The sequence below is a fragment of the Lampetra planeri genome, chromosome 50 (assembly GCF_965212315.1).
Source record: "Lampetra planeri chromosome 50, kcLamPlan1.2.h2, whole genome shotgun sequence".
NCBI lineage: Eukaryota > Metazoa > Chordata > Hyperoartia > Petromyzontiformes > Petromyzontidae > Lampetra > Lampetra planeri.
The window spans coordinates 490939-499080 of record NC_136156.1 but is presented as its reverse complement, the minus strand read 5'-3'; positions in this window follow the sequence as shown (position 1 = coordinate 499080).

Below are 8142 nucleotides of genomic sequence, written 5' to 3'. Positions count from 1 at the left end.
CTCAAACTCGCACTAAGACACACGTGCAAACTCGACATCATCCCCAAGACGCCGTCACCCTTCGCGATGCGACGATCCCCCCCCCCCCCCCGCTAGCGCCTGCTCAGGAGCCCCGATCTCTTCGCTCCGTCTCCGCGGTGTACGTCCTCCATGTCGCGATGACTGCTTTGGCTGCCGCGCAGGATTATACCTCAGCCACGGGCCATCATCCCTTACACAGCCACGTGTCCTCCTCGCCTAGCCCACTCACTTTTCTGAACACAGTCCAAATGACGTCTTTCACCCTGCTTATAGACCGTGTACTGCACTGTCTGCCAAGCTTGCATCTCTCCGTGTTGCTTTAAGAACCTTTGAGCTTTCATTCCTTCCTCTGTCTGTGTCCGCGTGCATCGCGTGCGTATGGCATCGCACGGCAGTACGCACCGATTACAATGTAAATCGCCTTGTTGCACTCGGTTTGAAAGCCTCATTCTCATGCTTTCTCAACACGAAGCGAGAACTCTTCTCCACTGCTAATCTCGTTGGAAATTTGTCAAAGTTACACATTCATATGCCAGGGTGAGGTCTCTTTATTTTTTTATGGAACCGGCCACAGTATCGAGTGAAGGTTCCAGCGGAACCATGACAGCTGCGTTGCGGGATGATCACGATCGATCTGCAATACGTTACATGACACTGGGGGTTGTTTTGTGAAGTACATCCAGCGAGGATGCTGCCACAGCCACGTTACGGTTCGGTTCGGTTCGCACGCTCAACTCGCAATCCAGGCAGACGTCGCCCAATGTGGCGGTCGATCACAACGGGGCCAGATTCGTCAATCCCCGGCCCCAACCCGGCGGTCGGAGTGAGCCCACAGCGGCGAGCTGATGATCGGCAGCGTCACGTGCGGTGGTGGGCCGACGATGCGGGACACTTCCCATCTCTCCAGCGTGGAAGAGTAGGCCAAAACCAGCGTTCTAGGAGTTGGCTGCCTGAGAGCGCCGTCTTGCCCGCAGGCTCTCCCGTGCCGCCGGCAGTGGCCCGGGCGGGGCGATTTCAGCGCTGCGCCTTTGCCTCTTTGCCGCGCGCGCGACGAGGGAGCTGCTCTACTCAGTCGGGGCGTTCGGGGGGGTGGGCACTTGACGGGATGGGTTGTAATTGACGCTGGTTGGCATGGCCACTTGGCTAAGCAGCTTGATGAGGGGTTAGCTGCGTGAGCGAGCGAGTGAGTTTGCCTGCGTCTCTGTTTTGGGTGTTTTTGCGAAAGGCGATTTGTGCTTCAGCAGCAGAGCTCTGAGGCCAGGTGATGAACAGAAACAGGTTTGCACTTTTCATCAGTATTACAGTTTGTGCGCGCGTGTGTGTGCGTGACTAAGCTTGCTTTGGGTATGTGATGCACACATGCATTTCAGTGCCAGCATTGTACAGCCTACAGTATAGGTGTATACATATATGGTTTATATGTGTATATATATGTGTGTGTAGTACAACGATTCAGGCTCCCCTCTGTATTGCCTACATACGCTGTCGGGGCAAGTGCTGTTAGCGAGCACAGACAACACACACACGTTCTGCACAGGATGCTCGCATTTGTCTCAGTCGCCATGGGAGTAATTCACCCATGCTAGGTGTGTCATGAGCGTATCTGCATTCGTCAATTCCATTGGTGGATGAAGGCCTCTCCCACACCGTACGGGCCGTGGAGGCTGTGCTGACCTCACGTGACCACGCTGGTCAGCGAGGGCTCGTGAAGACGGCAGGAAGCGGGGAGTGGGGGTGGTGGTGGTGGTAGCCCAGGATTGGTTCAGGTATCGCTCGCCACTGATGCTATCCCTGGCCGGGGACTTGAACTCACAACTCTGGGGTTCACAGTGCAGTGAGTTGACAGCTGCTCCCACCACTGCACCGTGGCTGAAGTGCGTGGTGAAGTATGGACAACAACCCGCCCCCCCCTGGCTGACGAGACATGGGGGAGGCCTTCCTCCAGCAACGTAACGACAGACGACTGTGATGCACAATTCTAAACAATTGTAAACATGTATAAACAATTATAAACATTAACAAACGTATGCGGTGTTTAGGTCAAGTAAACACAGGGTGCTGCTCATATCCATCAGACGTCGTGCAGCAATGGTGTCAATTCTACGTTGCTATGCCAGGGCCCATTCGCTCTCTTGAATTCAGCCTCGTCTGGGGAGGGGGCCAGGGCAGTGACGATGCCCAGGCTGGGTTAGAACTCGGGGCTGGGTTAGAACTCGGGGCTGGGTTAGAACTCGGGGCTGGGTTAGAACTCGGGGCTGGGTTAGAACTCGGGGCTGGGTTAGAACTCGGGGCTGGGTTAGAACTCGGGGCTGGGTTAGAACTCGGGGCTGGGTTAGAACTCGGGACTTGAAGGTTTGGAGCTCTGCTGCTTGACTAATTGAGCTCTACCCCGGTGTAATGAGTAACAAGTATGGGAGCCCGACTGCTTTACTCTTTAAGCTATCTCTGTAACATGTTCCAATTATTTAAAGGCATGCGTATTTAAAAAATTAAGAGATATACGTATAAGACTGTATTAACCTACTGCTGCTTCAGTGGTCACATTTTGTCCCATTTCAGAGACAAAAACGAGTTAACATTTCAGCCATGCAGTGATCTCTCTGGGGATTGAGGCCATTCCTTTACAACTCTTTCCTACATTTAGAGTATTTTGTCCCACATTGAAACAAAAGCACGTGTCGTTTTCTTTGCGCGGAGTGGACGCATTCGACAATGTATGTGTACTGTATGATCAAACACAATAAAAGGGGATGTATAATGTTCATACAGCAGAGCTTCTCTTATCCGCGAACCTACTACCCGTGACTACTATTGTCTGCAAACCTATTACTCGTGTGACTCCTATTATCCGTGAACCTATTATCCGCGGGAGCTGTTAGGGCTCGCGAAAAGTCCCTATTACCAGCAGCCCTTTTTCAGAATCATCAGAAACTTTATTTATCCTGGAGAAATCCGATGAGCTATGAAGCTCTTTTCACACATGTGGAGTAAACAATCGCGGAGGACCTCGCGGATAACAGGGTCCAGCGATATCGGCCCCGCGTGGCACGGCGGATAACCGGGGCCCTCCTCCTACACTCTCACTTTGGTGGCGGTTGACAATTATGAACTTAGCATCGTGCTCACGGACGCTGAGTGAACGGCGGTGTTGTTTGTCAGCTGAACGTAATGGGGCATCCAGCACGCGGTTGTCCACGAGCGGCGCGCCGTGGCCAATCTTTGGCTGGCATGGGCCCAGGTGGCAATTGCTAAACGCACCCAAGGGGCGACCACAACCACCTGCGGCCCCCAGACACTATCTCGATACGGCCCGAAGCCTGTGGAATTGCTTCCCTCGCCGAATTGGGGACTGCCTGACACCCTCCAAAGTTTTAATTTTAACTTAAAAGTGAACCTGTTCGGGCAGCCATTTCGAGACACAGGTCAACAAAATGTCACAAAATGTACGGTTTTATATTAACCTAATTAGAGTATTATGATTGCGGACTGTACGCTTTTACAGTTGTATCGGACGACAACGACGTACGTACAAGGGGGCCTCGGTGCGAGAGAGGCCCTTTAAAGAGGTCAAGTTCAGTCGCTCGACTGGCGCTCGCGATACAAGAGGGCGACCTGGCACCTGCCCCACCCCCTCCCCTCGTCCCTCCCGCCACTCGGTAGCGCGGCGCCTGGGACGCAGTCGCACCGCGTGCTTGCACCCTGCACATCCCCGCGCCACTGGCTGCGTTAGCACCCCAGGGCATAGATCACGAAGAGATTTGTCGTCAACTCGACCGGGGTGTTTTTTATGTATTCCCAACGCCGAGTGGCTCAAGCTGCAACGTTCACTTCCAGACGGTGAAGCGACTGGAACGTGCCCCGCCACTGGAGGAGACGTCTCCCCGCTACGTCGACTCCGCGCCGTGTCTCCCGCAGTTGCGTCGTGACGCCTTTCGTGCCACACACCGTGGGGCTCACAGAGACAGACAGAGTCCGCCCGGCGACGTGAAACCGCAGCCCGCCCCACGTGTCAAACCCGCGGATGTGCGGATCGGAAGGTTGCGTCATCCCGAGTTCACTTCGTGGCGAGGTTGTAGAAACGTTGTCTTGTTTCAGTGGCGATGCTTTTCATCTCGTCGACGCGCCACCCGGACAGCGTCTGCCGCGACTTGGACAGAGAGCGCGCAGCAGACACGCGGCGGAGGCGTCCTGCGGCTGTTCTGTTGTTGAGAGGACACGCGGGCGAAGTTTGTCGCGGTACGCCGCGACCTCATTGAGGGAGCGTCGTGACGGCGACGCTCACGCCCGATGCGCGTGACGCCAAAACTCACGAGGGGGAGGGGGAGGAGGAGGCGCGCGCCTCACCGGACGGGGCTGCGTGCCCCCCGTGCCCCCCGTGCCCCCCGTACCCCCCGGGCTCCCCGTGCCCCCCGGGCGCCGCTATCAGCACCCTGGCACGGACCTCTCCCCGAACTGCCGCCTCAGATGGATCCTCTAACTCGGCGGCCTTCACTCATTCTTTCAGAGGGCCCGTGGGGGCCGCTCTCGTCGAGAAGACGCCATCAGCGCGCGGGCCGCCACGCCGCCTGCAAGGGGGTGTTCTCACTCCTTGTGGGCGGTCGGGGCCGCACCAGAGGCCACAAGGGCCGCCGGTGTCCTCTGGTGGCCTTGCGATGAAGGACGCCGCTCCCACTGTATGCAAACTATGAACGTTCGTAGATGTGCGCACAGAACCTGCAGTCGTGAGGTTTCATCATTTTTGGAGACAACGTCAAACGGGTGTGAGTGGTTCTGGCCATGCCCATCCCCCCGGCTGTCGTGATGCCCTGAATCGGTGCTCGCTGAAATGAATTGGCGATGGGTGCACCGAGCTCACGCTTGATCCGAGTGAGGGCGCCATTGAGCCACGAGTCACCAATCGCGTGCCAAACAGCTGAACGCTTTTCCACCAACGGCCTCCTTCCCCACGCACCGTGAGCATGTGCGGCACCCGTGTAGTCCGCAACACCTCATACACCGCCCTCGTCTGCCTCTGAGCCGTGACCACGCTTGCCGACACCTCGTCCCACGTTGCTTCACAGCTTCCAAACGTCCTCGATTTTGTTTTGCGCGGATAAATGGAGCACATTCGCGGATAAACCTGCGGAATAAATGATCCGCGAAGTTCATCCCTCACATTGCCCACAGGGAGAGGAGGTCTTACTTTTGAGCGGTGGTCTTCGCAACATTTGTGTCCACTCGCTGTGTCTTGTCGGGGGCCGCACTAAAGGCCTCCAGTGGCCTCCTGGGGCCGCCAGTGGCCGCGGGGCCTTGCACTGAAGAAGAGCGCCGCTCTCGAGTGAGACTTGTGGTGGTCAGCCGGCAACCCCCCACAGCGGGGTAGAGGCCTCCCCACATTCTCCTCCATTCCCAGCTGCTCCCGTCCAGTCCTGGACCTCCGTTGCTCTTGTAACTCGCTGACTGGCCCCGTACTGGACATCTGTGAAAAAGAGCTTCATAGCTCATCGGATTCCTCCTTGCACTCTCAATACAGATTGTGATTGTGACCATTGGACTCTCGTGATGCGATGCACCTCTTTTGAGCGAAGAAGCGGTGACATTTCCCCATCTGTGCAGGTGGCCCGTGCACTCTCACCCCGTGTAATCTAACCCAGTGCATTCTAACCCAGTGCCCCTCAGCCTTCGTGTCGTCACGGCAGGGTCCAGGGCGTGCCGCTGCTTATTCTGAAATCGAGGCAAGAAGCTCGCGGGGTTCACGAGTTGGGGCAGAGGAACCCTCCGTGGCGTTCAGTGGCCGATCCGGGCCCCACTCGCCCCCCCCCCCGCTCTCCGCTCCCCATTGGTCGCGGCGCGGCAGCGGACAGCCGTCGGCCCCCACCGCCGGCCCTCTCAACTCGCCGGCCCTCTCAACTCGCTGGGCCCTCTCAACTCGCTGGGCCCTCTCAACACGCTGGGCCCTCTCAACTCGCTGGGCCCTCTCAACTCGCTGGGCCACACGCGCGCAGTTGGGCGGCGTGAATTATCGGCTCAGGGGGTTCGGCAATGGGTCAGGTGGGGCCCCAATGGCGCTGTAATTACATTACAATAACACGTGGAACGTAAATGAAGGCATTTTCAAAAGAACATTCAAGGGGGTCCCAACTCGCAGCTTTGGCTGCCGGGGGTGTGGGGGTGCAAGGCCCCCCCCCCCGCCTGCTCCACGCTCGCTCCGCTGCCGAGGAGCAGCGCTTTGAACCCTCGACCCTGCGGCGCCTCGAGGGCGTCTGCCCCCGAGCTCGATCAGTGCCGCGGTGCGCAGCAGAGGTGGAGTGGTTGCGCGCAACCTTCATCCGACATCACAATCACTGGCGGCCGAGTCCGGCTGCTGAGATCGTATATGCAGCCAAGGAATGTTAATCTGGGGAAAGCGATCCACACGCACACCGCAGGCATAAGCCATCACAATGCAGCATAATTACCCAAGCCCTTTACCCATATCATCTTCAATTGCCTGGGCTTGCAAAAATGCGTGTAATATCTTAACTACATGTAGCGCAGGGGCATCGCTTAGACTCTTTTTGTGTTAAATTGGCCTGCATGTTACCGTGATTGTGTCTCTGTGCGTGTCACTGTGGGGAGCGGTGGCGCAGCGGTTAGCGCTACGCTGCGCTACGATCCCGGCGACCCGAGTTCAATTTCCGCTCACGGCCAACACCGGTGACGATTATCTGAAACGGTCCTGGGCCTCCCCTAGGTCGACTCAGCCTCATTATTACCTGGTGCGGTGTATAAACATCGCCACTAGGGAGACAAAGGTGGCCGGGCGTGGTGCCGGCCACCCACCCCCTCGTGTGCCGTGCCGGCCTTCATAAGTGCTCGCTGACAGAACTTGCCCCAACAGTATGTTAAGGCTATACGGGAGATCTTTGTCTTTGTGTGTCACTGAATTGACAAATTGCTATTACTCTTTGGCGAACACACGCCGTGTTAATGATTTAAGGTTTTTTTTTTTATAAATCCACTGCTGTGCCGTGTTTGTCATTGGGTCGTTTGACCATACTTCATCACGCCGGTCAGCGCAGGTTGGTGGACAGATGTGGGGCGGCTGGGGCCCGTGCAGATGTTACTCTCCACGGAAGATAGTCGGGGACAGCAATCACACTCAGGTCGCTACCACTGGAGGTTGCTTTCACCCACCTCCGATTAGCATGGTTGGCTACGTACGGTGCGAAAGAAGTTCAACATACAGTGCACACATGCTCCATCAATTGGAAGAATATCAATGCTATGTTTTCATTATCAGCCCGTGTTTTTATTGCAAATGTAACCGGCAGTTCGTTACATGTGCAACTTTATTACTTGGCTGTTTCGGGCGGAGGAGGGTGTACGATCCACATTTTTTTTGCGATCTGACCGAAACAAAATCTATTATGAATCATAATATTGGTCGCGAAATCCTACTACGTGTTAAATGTATCAGTTGGTTCGCGACTCGTGTGCACTGCAATAGCAAGCAAGTCTACTGTAATCACTAACATTTATCATCAACAGACATCACTAGCGGACGAATGCCTCCTCCGTAAAACCTCGTCATCCTTTGAGGCCCTTAACTGTCACAATTCCACTTTTTTTAAAGATGCAATAAAATGTGGTGCGTGCGTAGTCACAACGGCATGCACAACGCCACATGGCACGGGGGGCGCTCGCATGAGAAACAGACAGAAATAGATTAAGATTTCGAACCCGGACATATTAATTATCGCATCAGCAATTCGTTTTTTGTTAAAGCGTGGGGAGTTGCAGTCAGTCACTCCACTCATGAATTATTAATCCACGCTGTCCAAGCCTTGACAGTGGCGTCTGTGATGTTTTTTCCTCTTCGGGTCAAAGTCGGCAATAGTTCAGGATTGTTGCCAACCAGAAGTCGACCAACAACGCCAGCGAATGAAACTCCCTAGACCACGGGCCGACAACCAAAATAACAAGAAGAGACATTTTTCGAATTCGGTAACAAAAAAAGCTGCAATATTTAAAGAGCCGCATTGCCATGTGAATACGAGAGACGGTGGTCATGAATGAATGACGTCACGAAGCAGTCCTTCGCGAGCCACGCGCGGCCCGGAGCAGCAGGGAGCCGACCCCGCCTTGGAGCGGGCACGGGGG